The 14,100-nt window shown below is 38.5% G+C and overlaps 1 long non-coding RNA gene across 3 annotated transcripts in view; it reads left to right on the top strand.

The window, feature by feature from the left end:
* The window catches only part of LOC120100053 (uncharacterized), a 57,540-nt gene that overhangs the window by 29,136 nt on the left and 14,304 nt on the right, over nt 1-14,100 (top strand). The window contains exon 2 of one of the 3 annotated variants that reach the window (XR_010063286.1): nt 7,398-7,591. This is a non-coding gene — a long non-coding RNA (uncharacterized LOC120100053). Of the gene's footprint in view, nt 1-7,386; nt 8,470-14,100 lie in introns of those variants that run through there. The other 2 variants (XR_005499730.2, XR_010063285.1) reach the window with 2 other exon arrangements.

Genomic DNA, 14,100 nt, shown 5'->3' with positions numbered 1-14,100 from the left:
TGGCATACATAGGCAACTCCAAAAATTCCACCAGAGATTTCCTACAGCTGATAAACACCTTCAGCAAAGTGGTAGGATACAAAATTGACTCAAAGAAATCAGTAGCCCTTCTTTATTTAAATGGTTAATGGGCTGAGAAAGAAATTAGGAAACATCTTCACGATAGCCAGAAATAATGTAAAGTATCTTGGTTTAACTCTAACCAAGCAAGTGAAAAACCTGTATGACAAGAACTTCAGGTCACTGAAGAAAGAAATTAAGATAGACATCAGAAGTTTGAAAGATGTCAGAATGCTCATGGATTGGTAGAATTAGCATAGTGAAAATGGCAATCTTACCAAAAGCAATCTACAGATTCAATGCAATTCCCATCAAAATTCCAACACAATTTTTTAGTGACTTTGAAGGAGCAATTCTCAACTCCATGTGGGAAAAACTAAAAACCCAGGATAGGTAAAATAATCCTAAACAGTAAAAGAACATCTGGCGGAATCAGCATCCCTCGTGTCAAGAAAGCCATAGTGGTTAAAAACTTCATAGTATTTGTATAGAAACAGACAATTTGATCAAGAGAATCAAATCAAAGACCCAAAAATAAACGCACTTATGTATGGTCACTTGATTCTTGACAGAAAAGTCAAAACCTTACAACGGATAAAAAGAGAAAATCAACAAGTAGTACTGGTCTAACTGGCAATCTGTATGCAAAAGAATGAAAATAGATCCATATTTATCATCCTGCACAAAATCTCAAGTCGAAGTGGATCAAAGACCTCAACATAAAACCAGATACACTAAATCTAATCGAAGAAAATGTGGGAAATTGAATGCATTGGTACAGAAGACAATTTCCTGAACAGAACATCAATGGCTTGAGCTCTAAGATCAATAATTGATCACTGGGACCTCATGAAACTGAAAAGCTTCTGAAAGGCAAAGGATACTGTCAATAAGACAAAACAGCAGACTACAGATTGGGAAAAGATCTTCACCAACCCTACATTTGATAGAGAGCTAATATCCAAAATATATAAAGAAGTCAACAAACCAAATAATCCAGTTAATAAGTAGGGCAGAGAGCTAAACAGCGAGTTCTCAAAGGAAGAATCCTGAATGGCCGAGAAACAATTTCAAAATAAATAAATAAATAAATAAATAAATAAATAAACGTTCAAATTCTTAGTCATTATGGAAATGCAAATAAAAACAATCTTGAGATTCCATCTCTTATTTATTAGAATGACTAAGATCAAAAACTCAAGTGACAGTACATGCTTTCAAGGTTGTGGAGTAGGGAACACTTCTCCATTGCTGGTGGGAGTATAAACTTGCACAACCACTCTGGAAATCAATCTGATAGATTCTCAGAAAATTAGAAGGATTTCTACCTGAAAACCCAGCCATACTGTTCCTGGACATATACCGAAAACGTGCACCACTGTACCACACAGACTCCACAAATGCTTCAGGATGTTCATAACATCTTTATTTGTAATAGCCAGAAACTAAAAACAACCAGATATGTCTCAACCTGAAGACTGGAGACAGAAAATGTGGTTCATTTACACAGTGGGATACTATTCAACTATTTAATATAAGGTCATCATTAATATGCACTCACTTATAAGTGGATATTAGCTATAGGTAAGGAAGGATCTCACTTAGAAGAGAATAACATAGTCCTAGGCAGCAGAGGGAGGATGGGAACTGCATTGGGGAGGTATTAGAGAGGGGCATGGGAGGTCAGAATCAGCTTGAGGAGAGGAAATTGAGAGGGCCAGAGGGACAAGAGAATGAATGGAACTGTGTAGCTGTTGGGGGTGGGACATTAGGGGGAATCTCTAGTTCGTGCCAGAGCCCCAGTGTAAGGGAGCTCTCCCAGGAGTCTATGCAGATGCCCTTTGCTGAGATGCATAGCAGGGGGGAAATGGGACCTGAATATCATGCCACCTGCAACCCTAAACAATTTTTACATTGATGCCCCATAGCCACACACAAGAGAGCTCTCACTCTTCTTCATTTCATAATAGAAAAAACACACAGTAAAGGTCCAGCACCTGTGCTAAGGACCACACAAGACTATATAAGAAAGTGACATCAAAACAACCCTGAGATTTCACCTCACACCAGTGAGAATGGCTAAGATCAAAAACTCAGGTGACAGCAGATGCTGGCAAGGATGCGGAGAAAGAGGAACACTCCTCCATTGTTGGTGGGATTGCAGACTGGTACAACCATTCTGGAAATCAGTCTGGAGGTTCCTCAGAAAATTGGACATTGAACTGCCTGAGGATCCAGCTATACCTCTCTTGGGCATATACCCAAAAGATGCCCCAACATATAAAAAAGACACGTGCTCCACTATGTTCATCGCAGCCTTATTTATAATAGCCAGAAGCCGGAAAGAACCCAGATGCCCTTCAACACAGGAATGGATACAGAAAATGTGGTACATCTACACAATGGAATATTACTCAGCTATCAAAAACAACGGCTTTATGAAATTCATAGGCAAATGGTTGGAACTGGAAAATATCATCCTGAGTGAGCTAACCCAATCACAGAAAGACATACATGGTATGCACTCACTGATAAGTGGCTATTAGCCCAAATGCTTGAATTACCCTAGATGCCTAGAACAAATGAAACTCAAGACGGATGATCAAAATGTGAATGCTTCACTCCTTCTTTAAAAGGGGAACAAGAATACCCTTGGCAGGGAAGAGAGAGGCAAAGATTAAAACAGAGACTGAAGGAACACCCATTCAGAGCCTGCCCCACATGTGGCCCATACATATACAGCCACCCAATTAGACAAGATGGATGAAGCAAAGAAGTGCAGACCGACAGGAGCCGGATGTAGATCGCTCCTGAGAGACACAGCCAGAATACAGCAAATACAGAGGCGAATGCCAGCAGCAAACCACTGAACTGAGAATAGGACCCCCGTTGAAGGAATCAGAGAAAGAACTGGAAGAGCTTGAAGGGGCTCGAGACTCCATATGTACAACTATGCCAAGCAACCAGAGCTTCCAGGGACTAAGCCACTACCTAAAGACTATACATGGACTGACCCTGGACTCTGACCTCATAGGTAGCAATGAATATCCTAGTAAGAGCACCAGTGGAAGGGGAAGCCCTGGGTCCTGCTAAGACTGAACCCCCAGTGAACTAGACTGTTGGGGGGAGGGCAGCAATGGGGGGAGGGTTGGGAGGGGAACACCCATAAGGAAGGGGAGGGGGGAGGAGGATGTTTGCCCGGAAACCAAAGAATTATTATTAAGTATTAAATAAATTAAAAAAAATGATTAAGTAACATTAAAACAAAACAAAACAAAAAAAAAAAGAAAGTGACACTCAGAATCCACGTTCTCAAAATTGCTGAATTCTTTCTCCCCTTGGACATTAGAAGTTCAGTCAATAAAATAATCTTTGAAAGACATAAATTGGTAACCCGTGACCCATAACAGAAGAAGCACCATGGAAGCTCCTTTAAAGTCGAGCTAGGAGAGAATGCTGTCCTTTAGAGACAGATTATAAACTAATAATGACATTGATTAATAGCTAATTAAAATATAATTATATTCTCAAAATATCAAGTAAATTTCAGACTAATTTAATTAGAAGGGGTTTTCATCTGGGCTCTAAGGTCCAGGGAACTTTGACCATATTTTCTCATGCCCCATTCATCCTGGGAGCAGAAGGACATTGCTCTTCACTGAGAGATATTGACTGCAGTATGTAATTCATCTTTGTTCAAGGAAAATTATGTTTCATGTCTTTATGGAAGATTTAATCATTAGGGCAAATTCTATCTATATTTACTCTTTCTAGGGAAACTGTACACTTGTCAGAATGAATGACCACCTTCTATAAAATATATACTTTGATCTGGATTACAGTGGCTTCCTCATTTATCTCTCTGCCAGCAGGCTAGCCATCTGTGCGAGTCGGCTCTGGCTGTTGGAATAAATTGCCACAATTTCTGTGGTGTAAAGCCATGCAAATTTATTTTCTAACTGTTGTGTAGGTTACAAGTCTAACGTAGGTCTCACATGATTAAAATCAAGTTCTGGGGATGTCACTTGCTTTCTGCGGGCTTTTTCGGATGAGTCAGTCCCCTTGACTTTTCCTGCTTCCACAGGCTACATTCCTTCTCTGGTTCAAAGCTATCCTGCACCATCATAAAATCCAGCAAGAATGGGGTATAGTCTCAGATTTTCTCTCCCTGCTGTCTGCTGCTTACCTGAATAATCTAAGATCCTTTAATCCCCCCCACCCCTTTAAGAACTATTATTTTATTTTATAGGTCATATAAGCCTTTTTAACTTTAAAATATTTCACTGACAAATATTGAATGTGTTCAAGTTATACAATGTATCCATTTGATACACACCTGAGTCTTGACTATCACAGTCAATTTAGGAACAACTTTAACCACCCATGCAATTCTTTAAGGGCCCCTAGCAGTCCCTCTGTGTCCTATTTCCACAGTTCCAATTACAGCTGTCTCTTCTCTTTGCAATGGCCTTTTGAGGTTCTTTAGCTCAAATTTGTCCTTTTATGCTTTCCCAAGAGATCTGTCTGCCTCATGGGTGAGTTACTTCCACTGAGCTCGAATTTCGGAGCCCCCACACTACTTGATGGGCTGCGAGGACCAGCCATTTCATTAGAGGGCACAGAGCTCGTTAGGGAAGGAGAACTGTTCCTACAGTGATGTTGATGGCCAAAATTTATAGTTTCTACTTTGCAGGTCACAGATCCATCATTTCATATACACACGCTTCTACATCCCAAGATTTTATTATCCTCTAGGGCATTTCGCTGATAGCTTCATTCTTCCAAAAATGTATTTGTTACATCAAGTCTTGATGCTGGAATGTCGGTTTCAAGCCACAAATAATGTGAAGTTTACTGACAGAACCTTTCTCACTCTGAATGTGTAATCCCCATGAACGAACCGAAGTGGAATGAAAGCAAAGAGTGGTGTGGCTATATTGGTAAGATAGAAATCTTCCAGCAACTTATATAGGCATGCTTATAGGTGTATAATAGTAAAAAATAAGAGACTAAGAACTCTTTTTTAGAGAGACTCCTTCAGAGTGCCTTTACAGTGGGAAAAGAGCTGTCAACACAAGAACGCACATGCTTTTCTAGGCTTGAACGTCTGTATTCCGATAATTCATTTTTCCACACACACAGCAAGGAATTTCTGAGCATGCAAGGCTTTCTCAAAAGTGAATTCATTTGAGGGTATCCATGGTATTTAAAAAATGGCGGCCACGACTTTAGTTTTTAATTTGGTGCTCCATATTATGATTTCCAATCATCCAAAAACAGTGGAATTCTGTGTCCAGAACAAAGAATCGAACTCCCTGTTTACGTGTCTGTATTTCCCTCTAAGGGGTCTATCAGCAGGGACATGAGGCCACTTTGTAGATTTTATTGTGAGTTGATGGCAATTATAACCGGTAATAATCAAATCCCCTCCCTCAGTTTCTCTTCTAAAGTGGCACCTTCCTTCAAGCATAATCTAGGGAAGGCACTCAGAGTCCCCCCTTCCAGTGTTCATCCAAGCGGTAAACTATCCATATTCTTCAACGAATCTTGAGTGTCGCCCTGTGACCGTACGTATGTTTTCTGATACTATAAAACATGACGGAGTCAAATCATGATGTATGTACAGAACTCGGAAATGCACTTCAAGTTTCAAAAGGTGTAGATTCAAGGTCTGGCTCACATTTCAGCCAAGAAAGTTCCAGAAAATTCACCCAAAGCCTGAAGCCTTCTATCCCCCTCACTTTAAAAACTAAGTGGATTTTAGGTTTCTCTGAAGTTCTTTTAAGAGCTGCACACTAACATTGCCATCGTAGGGATTTCTAAATGGGGGTCTTGATTGTAGCCATAAAGTCCGATTTTAAAACAATCTGTACCAGCCCAGTAATTGTTATTTATAAGCACAGTATCCACAAATGGGACTGTAGTTTTTAAAGAATTTGACCCTTCGCTAGCCCTTGCTCTGAAGAAAGGCACAACCACCCAGCCTCATTTAAAGGAGGAATTTGATAGGAGAGTTCTCTCTCATCTTTCTGCTTTTCATGCTGTCTATTTAATAGTTACATAAATGTTGTCTGTAGTATTAGTAAAAAAACATGTCTAAATATTAACTGGCTGGTGCCTTGTTTTACTATAGCGAAATGAGTCGCACATTGAGCAAAAGATGCCTTTTGGACATTGGTAGTAGACATTCATCATTTTTTAAAGAAAAATTATCAATAATTTTTGAAGAGCATGGGGTGGCCTTAAGTAAACAGATTAAACCCAATGTGCCAGCTTGTCATACTGAGGCCAAAATGCATACTTTTTAGTTAAAAACTGTTGCCTGCTGACAGCTCGATTTCTCCCTCATTTGAAGTTCTGGGACTCTGAAAACCCTAATTAATTACAGGAGAGGAAACTCCAATTATTTTCCACCCGATATTCAGCCTACAATCTGCTGCTTTTGAGGAGGTGAGACACTAAGCACCCAGTTTTAATTTCCTTTGCCTGGTCTGCGGGCTAACTGTGTGTCCTTCGCTTAATACGCAATTTTAAAGGATGTTAGATTTATGGAAATTAGAATATATAAGCTTAGTAGTTAATGCTTAGTTTTGATCCTCAAGTAAAGGTAATTGGTTTTAATTATTACAGTAAATATTCTTTCCACTTTATGTAATTACAGGTGGGCCACTCTAAATAAAGTGTTTGCTATAATCTCTCATGAGGTTGGCCAAAGCTATGGTTCAATAAAAATGGCATTTTTACATTACTTATTGGTGCTATGTTTGCTTTTCTCTTCCTTTTTCTTATATTAGTACATTTCAATCTTAAACATCAATGGATTTTATTGTTATTAAATCTGGATCACAAAGTTGTCAATTGACCCATGAAGTTTTTCTAATAGAGAAGAGTTTAAGTTAACGTAAGCCAGTATTGTCTGTAGCTCATACCCAGTAGTCTGCACACCAAGTGGCAATGTCCGTGACTTTATGAGTTTGTTCTTCTGGAAGAAAGCAAGTTTTCATTGTCCCAGACGTTCTGCCTTCTCTGTTTCATAACAAGAACATTTGCATTTTTACCTTTACAACATTATGGGAAACATCAAAATACTTGTAGAAAATTAGCATCCCAACTGCAGAGTTTAGATTCTTTTTTTCATTTTTAATTGTTGTGAGGTAGATTAACGAGACATGTGAAATAATTGTGGAGGGGAGCACATGAGCCTTTAAAGAAATGTTTACATTAATGTGAATGTTTTTTATAGTTAAGCTACTTCTCATGGGTGTTATTTAAAAGCGATGTTTAAGTTGTGTTTTATTTTTTCCTTTTTCTTTTTTTTTCTTTAAGTTATGTTTTAGATCTGCTTTCAAGTGAGCTGCTTTAAATATAAATAACACGCAAAGATGGTGTAGAGCAACAGAGAAAACAGTGATAGTCGTTTGCAAATGGCTCCGAAGCAACTCCAGGATAACGAAATTTAATGATCTCCTCCTACAATTTTATAAGTATATGCTCAAGTACATGAAACAAATACTCAAGTCACAGAGAACAAGTAGGTAGAATTTCTTTACTAGAGGAAAAGGGTTTGTGTGTACAAGGATCAAAAGAGACAAGAGGAGACCCCTCCAAATTTCCTGTTCTCTTAGCGTATCCAATTCACCCATCTTCTATTGGCTTCCAGCTCAAGAGGTGAACAAACGTCACTAAATTAAACATATAACGGGACGTCTGTTGTCTAACGTGGTCCATACCTACAGTAGGAACTCACTCAGTGGCATTTACTTTATAGGAAAAACTTAAAATCAGGAAATAAAGGCAAATTGGGTCACCCTATAATTCTGGGTAGCTTGAGAAGACAGGAGAGACAAGGTTTCAGCCACATTTGCATTCAAATAAATCACTGAACTTATACCATCATAATGCTAACTGCTGAGACCATCACATTTATCAGAGGGGAACATTCTAGTCCTTCGAGGGTCACAGGGTCATTTCAGCCCTTGTGTCTCAAGAATCCCATTGTTCTGCCCCTGTCTTCCCATTTTTCCAAAAAAAAAGTTGATTTGTGCATATTTTTTAAAGATTACCAGTTGCTTTTGAATTAGAGCCTCTGCAAGCTTGTCTTTACCAATCTAAATTCTTGAATTTAAAGAAAAAAAAACCTTAGGGAATCCCGTTCCTCATTTATTGGTTTTGCATTTAAAACTTGCTTGAAATCTATAAGACTAGAGCACATGACCAATTTGTGTCTCTTAAACTCTGATCTTTTCCCAAATAAATGGCTTTTTCCCCTTAATGCATTTGTAATTCACTTTCTCTTAATAACCTACATTTTCCATGAATTGATACTTTTTGTTTTCCACTTACAGAATCTGTCCTTTGGAGGGTTTAAGCTGCTCATATGTATCTTAAATAAAACAATGTTTCACGACAGTCAACATTCTGGCATTGCAAGGGCATTCTTTAAATCTCTCCTATCAAGAAATGCTGGATTTTTTTTTTCTGCATTCTAGTGATGAAACTGAATGTGGGCTCAAGGCCAGAGAGGGCAGCGGCATCTCATTTCTGTCACTTCTTAGGAGTGTGAGCAGTCTGGGAAACACTTTCATCCCACACTGATACAGTGTGTTTAAGGAGTTAACTCCCTAGACTCTTGTAGAGTTACAAAACCAGTCAAGTAGGTTGTTCCCACTCAGTCTCTGGTGTGTAGAGCAAACCCCTTTGGAAGAGAAGGTTATTGTTTGTAATTAGACCTTACAAATTGGAACCAGAAAATCTGGACTGGAAGACAAGTTGGATATTAGCAGTCGTGGCCTGTTTCTGTGTCTAGCACAAAACCACAACCACCGAACAGACTGAACTACAATTTCCACAATAAGAAAAAATGACAGAAAAGGAAATATATTTCACAGATTCAAAGATAATTTATAATTCTGTTTTATATGCATGGGCCTTTTGAGCTATCCACATACCACAGTAATTCTTGAAATAGAACTTTTTTTTTTAAATAAGTGTCAAAGACTCTTCTGACAACGGGATGGAGAAGGACTACAATGTAGTCCCCAAATCATTCAGCCACTAGAAAGCCTTGTGTCAGTACTAAGATTACATCCATCAGTATCCCACAACCACAGGCTCTATCAACATGCATGGGTACTCTTGATCAAACTCCTCCTCCTCTGACTTTCCCCAAGGTAGAGAGAGAGGGAAAAATGGCAAAGAAATGCGTCAGTCTGTGTATAAAACAATAGTTATGCTTGGATATCTGGGCTGTGATACACCAGGGAGACTGATTCTGGACTGATATCTTGAAGCAGCTAGACATAGAGCAATGCTCCCTCTTACCTTGAGGAAGGAAGATGCTTCTCATGGTCAGAGAAGAATCATTCCTTCTACAAGGTCGTGTTGACATCACAAAGTTTGTTCAGCTCCAAATCAGAGTGCCTGAAAGTTATTACATTGAAACACACATACATAAATAGACACACTTAAAAATAATTACTTGGGCTAATTAATACCTTTCCTACGTGTAGCTTAATTAGGCATAGAGAGGGTCGTACTAATTTGTTGAAATTGGTTAATCGGTTACTATACTCTAGTTACTAGTCTCTAGGCATGAAAAGACAATCTGGAGTAGGAGACAGATTCAAGTTGAGTTTATGAGGTGCTGAGAATATCGTTCAGTTTTCAAAACTCCTCCTCTCTTGTCCTCACATTCATCTCACATAGACATGTTTTGGGGTTTCCATGTATTCCCATGCCTTAATGTGTTTATTTGTAAAGACAGAGGTTAAGGGTGCTCACAGACCAGACTGTATGACACAATTAAGAAGGAGTGCCTGACTGCCCAAACTATATTAGATTATACAAAGTGTCATGATACTGAACTTAAGATGCCACAACAAAGAAATGAGTGCTTTTCTGTTTTTGAAAGGTGATGTTTAGTAAAACAACGATATCCCAGGCTCTTAGGTAACAGTCTTCCCCATTTAGAATGTGATAACCACAGTTAAATGTGTGAGCAGGCAGAGGATCACCCTGCCCAGCAACAGTTACTGGTCAGGCCGTTTTCCCACTTGCTTCTCAAATGATCTAGTTCAACAAATAGAAGTGTGCCCAGCTTTCGCACTGCACGCACTGTGGTTAAGCAAGAATGATACCATACAGTCCCAGAAAGCGAGGCAGAGAAACAGCAGAGTATGCTAAGCTTCAGGAACAGAGGGGCGTCATTTCTAGTGCAAGTACTGACGGGTGTTTTTTGCAGGTTTTCCTCCACCATCAATCTTTTGCAAGTCCTGTCAGACTGTTTGTGATTTAGAAAAGAGAAACCTGTGCTATTTCAGGATGAAAAGGGCTTCAATGGGTGCTGCACATTCTAGTCAAGAAACTCCGTCACTTGTTGGAAAGCATAAGTCCACCATCTATGACCTATAGCCAAATGTAACCCATGACCTTCCTTTGTAAGCAACATTTTATTGGAAGCCACCTATGCCCAATCGCTTTCTTATTCCCTGTTATTGATAGAGACTTTTACTATTATATATTAATACACTGTTTATTTACTTTTTGTCTCTTTTGAAAGGGGAAGGCTACAGACCCCTGATTTAGCTTTTTTTTTTGGTTCTTTTTTTCGGAGCTGGGGACCGAACCCAGGGCCTTGCGCTTCCTAGGTAAGCGCTCTACCACTGAGCTAAATCCCCAGCCCCCTGATTTAGCTTTTTGATTCAAGTAGTAAAGTCTCATGGGTTTTGTCTGTTTGTGCATTTTTAATTGAAAAGTGAAAAATGGTGCAAATTTTGAAAAGAATATATGATAGCTACTTTATGGCAATTGTCAAGCTTGTGCCTAAAGTATAATAAACATATAAGTTATATTCATTTTTATCTATTTTCTGTTTTGTTTTGAATTGGGCTAAATCAATGGAATAACCTTAGAAACGTGCTTTTGTAGTTATTTGGAATATTTTCTCCTCTAACTGCATAGTCTATCCTTGTTAGTATTTCAAGCGCTTTTGCGGATGCAGGAGTATTTTTGAGAAGAAAGATTCATGAGTAACTTTAATGATAATCAAATGTTCTGGAGGCTAGAAGGGTGTCATAAACTTTAGGAAGATATGTGAGAACACGTTGAGTGAAGAGAGGTGTGTTATGAAGCCTAAAACAGACATGAAATGAACAGAGAGTTAAAGACAGAAACACTGGCTCTGTTTCTCCTTCAGCACAGAAACTGTAACAATATCCAGTGGAAAAGACAACCAAGAAAATGTCCCTATGGACTAGATGTGGAAACTTCTCAAAGTCAGAACCATGATCAGTGTAAGATCCCCAAATGATTTCAATTCAAGAAAACTAAGTATTAGTTTAAATTCTATTTTATTTTCATCTGAGGAGCAATGTAAGAACAAGTTTGTCTTGCAGCAGAAATTGACTAGGGATTGGGAGCTGAGAAAGCCATTTTGCCAGTCCTAACATTTGTCTCTGCATCCAATCTCAACTCACTGTGACTTAGGATGGCAGTCAACTGTCACTACTCACTTCAGAACAGGAGAAGTCCTTTAAGTGACTCTTGCTGGAGTTAATTATAGATTAAAGACTTTGCACTGGCCACTTTCCCTTACTATAACCTTCAGATGCAGACTGACTGGGTTTTAAATTCTCTTCTTATTGTACATAACTTTAGAAAAATTATGTTGCTTCTTTGAACTCCAATCTGTTGATCTATGAAGTAGGTAAAATTTTATGTCAAAGAATGCTAAAGACATTGGTAAAATGCTCCTCAGAAAATGGGTAACTACAGTCCAGCAGGTTCACCTCCTCTTCAGTCAGTAGTTTCATGTATAATAGAGCAGAAATGAGACAACCAGTCAAATAACTAGTCAAAAGAGCCTCTGGAGACATTTTTTTCAGGGTGAAGTTCCCTTGGCCCAGATTTAAAATAAAAACATTTTAAATATGGCAGAACCCAGTTAAAATTTATGTATTTGTTTCTAATAACTTAGGAAAAGGGTTGTTTTCAACAAGTGAGTCATGGCTCCTTTATGGTTGCGAGTTACCACAATATGAGGAACTGTGTTCAAATGTCAGAGCATTAGGAAGGTTGAGAGCCACTGACCTATAACATCCAGGTCAAAGAAATTCAACTAAACTTTTTTCACTATTTAAAATTAAAGTAAACCACAAGGGGTCTAACTCTTCAAGTGTCCTTTGGATTCTTCGACAATTAAAGTGGATTTGAATATGGATACCTTTACCTGTGGATGAAATTTACTCTGATCAGACCTCTTTCCTCTTCTTTTGCAAATGGGGATAGAAATGCACACTTGAATGGCTGAAATCTGTTTTTAAACATGTGCTACTTTAAGTAGCATTCCCAGGCACAAAGGCAGGCTAGAAAGATCACCGTGGAAGAATTTACAGCATGAATCATTTTTATGGCCCCCAAGGCAGAGTGTCCATTTTTCATACTGCTGGGTGATCTGCTGTATTTATGACATAACTAGTTGTCATAGCTTTAAAAATATGATGGATTCCTAAATTAATCCCACATTCCTTGTCTTGCACTTGAAACATGGAAAGTCACAGAATATCAGAAGTATTTGTAATCATGAAATTAAATACCCATGGGTCATGAGGAAGAAAAGGCTGGCCTTTAAGTTCCATGCGGTGTTGTGTCAATAATGCTAAAATTTCCACCCTAATGCTTACATACTGAACACTAAAAGTTTCTCTCCTGTTACTTTTCAGTATACTGGCATTTTTCTTCTTCTTTGGAGAAATTAAAACATGAATAAAACACACATTACTACCCAATGTATGCTGAGCCCACTCATTATATTTGACAGCACAGGATGGATCTTATGGGAGTTAAAGTGCTGAGTATTTGAAAAAGTGAAGCCATTTGTTGCTACATTAGGGGTGATGATAAAATGACTGAGATTTTGGAAGAACTAAAAAAAAAACCAGATATATTGTTGGCAAGAGAAATGGGAAAAGAGTTTATGTTTGGATGATAGAAACAAAGACATAGAAATCTGAGGAGATGATTTAAAAGTGCACAAGAAGTTATCAAATTGAAGTATTCAGAGGAAAAACTCGACAAGATGGAGAGTTCTGACTTAATTTAAGAAGCAAAAATAAACCTATGTATGTTGTGAGCAATTCTGCTATGAAAATTAATATGAATTGGGTTGAAAAAAAGTGTAAGTGTGAGACTTCCCTGAAGGAATATGAAAGGTATGGCATAGAAAAAGGGCAAGACTTGAAGATCATCACTTATGTGAAAATTAATCTTAAAAGGAGATATACAAGGACAGGGCAACCCAACTTCAAATCATGACTCTATGTCAAGGACCCAAACCCCTTACTATGGTCTCCAATGACTAGGGCCTCAGTGCCTTGCTTAGTTTCCTATGTACACACTCTATAACTTTACTATGTCCCAATGCATGCTCAGCTGTACCTCTCTGAAGTCCTCTGAGTGTGTCAAGCAGAGTTATTACTTTGTACAGCAAACTAAAAGTTCATGTCCCTGATAGCTTTGGAGATCATACCTCACGTTTTCCAGACTTTTAACAAAACGCCTCCTCTCAGTGAGGATTACTTGATGATGTACTACTACTGTGCTCCACTTCATCCCTACAAATCTCATGAACAATTGTCTTTCCTCCTACTGTACTCTGAACTTGAGTGTCTCTCATTTTCCCATATCTAGAGCAAGGTAATGAATGCTAGATGTGTGTGCTGTGTGTGTATGCATTTCTGTGCAAATGCATTCATGTAAATGTAAAAGGGCATGTGCTATGGCGTATACAGAGGACAGAGTACAAGGTCAAATGTTACTCCTTATCCTCCATCTTGTTTGAGATAGCTTTATCATCTTGGCCGTTTTGCTTCTGCAAATTTCAATCTTGTTTGCCAGAAAGATTCTAGAGATCTTTCTATTTCGACTTACAATCTCACCATTGGAACAAATGGGTTCCTGCAGTGAGCTAACATATACGGCTTTTACATAACTCCTGGGTATTTGAACTCAGAATCTTATTTTCACATGCAAGTGCTTTCACCA

The sequence above is a fragment of the Rattus norvegicus genome, chromosome 1 (assembly GCF_036323735.1).
Source record: "Rattus norvegicus strain BN/NHsdMcwi chromosome 1, GRCr8, whole genome shotgun sequence".
Classification (NCBI taxonomy): Eukaryota; Metazoa; Chordata; class Mammalia; order Rodentia; family Muridae; genus Rattus; species Rattus norvegicus.
The sequence above is the reverse complement of the archived record's forward strand: the minus strand, read 5'-3'. Positions and strand labels throughout refer to the sequence as shown.